Source organism: Pinus tabuliformis, chromosome 3_1 (assembly GCF_031772625.1).
Source record: "Pinus tabuliformis cultivar Carrire ecotype Pingquan chromosome 3_1, CPIR1, whole genome shotgun sequence".
NCBI classification, from domain to species: domain Eukaryota; kingdom Viridiplantae; phylum Streptophyta; class Pinopsida; order Pinales; family Pinaceae; genus Pinus; species Pinus tabuliformis.
In genome coordinates this window covers 977,757,390-977,758,677 of record NC_142301.1, presented here as the reverse complement: position 1 = coordinate 977,758,677, position 1,288 = coordinate 977,757,390, and positions in this window count along the sequence as shown.

Genomic DNA, 1,288 nt, shown 5'->3' with positions numbered 1-1,288 from the left:
TAGAAGGCTCCAATAATTAGTATGATGTAAATATTGTACCGAGCTATGTTATAAAGCTCTAATAAGTAGTATGATGGTCATGTTTTCAGAAGTTTTCATTGCAAATATTGCATCGAGTTGTGTTATAAAGCTCCATAAGCAGCACGTTTATCACGTTTAGTGGTCTTCCGGTCATCAGAGTCATAAGAACACCAAGGGTGGTTTCCCCCCAAAGGGGAGGAATTTGTAACAACATGGGTTTATTTTTCATGTAAATGGAAGGACATTAGAAAGGAAATAATAAGACCAAGCTCAATGGACACATATTCCAAGTTGAATGGAGTGAAAAACGTTACAGTGGGAATCACTTGTGGTTAATCATTGACTATGTAAATTTCCATTGGCATTGGAAAAAAGCAAAAAAAAATAAATGGCAATTCATTGAAGAAATAAAGGAAAATAGGAGAAAAAGAAGATGAAGAGACAACAATATGCATGCAAGGGAAAATGAAGGAAATTGAAGGAAAATGAAAAGGAAAGGAAAAATAAAAGGAGAGGGAGAACATCCTAACACTCTCTTGGTCACATTCTAAAATGATCATACACTCTTGGAATTTTTAGATGAGAAGGAGAGAGAGAGAGAACTACAAAAAGAGAAGAGATCATTGGACACAAGAAAGAAAGAAAGCAAAGGAAAAGTAAGGAAAATCAAGGGGCTGCAAGAAGAATATTGGAAAAGTAGCTACTACAAGAGGATATTGCAAGTAACATGATGCATGTGTGATTTCCTTGTTGGGATTTGAATTCATGGTGCATGAATTTGGTTACTTGGTCATTTTGTCACCATTGGCATGGGATTTTCCAAGACTTAAATTGGTTACAACCTTTCCTTTGTCATTTCCTGGATACCCATGGTGTGTTGGGATTCATTCTTAGTTGAGCTTTGGATTGCCAGAAGTTTTTGGATCCAAGTGAGGTGGTCTCAAGAAAATTCATAGGGTTGGGGGTGGAGATGATTTTCTGCAGGAAGCCCTTGACAGGTGGGTGGAGACCTTAAAATTCCTCTGGGTATGGTGAAGATATTATGGGCAATCTAAGCTTATGTTAGTTTTGGTGATCTCTATACTGGTTTAGGTGAGATCATTGTAGCTTGAGGGTGGAGTTGTTTTAACCTCTTGATTCCTCATTTGGTTATACTTGGTTTGTCTAAGATCCCACATTCATGCTTGGAGTATGGAACGAGGATGATTAGTTGGAGGAAATATTTGCTTCAACTCAATCTATGGTTTGGTGGCACGTGGAGGTCCCT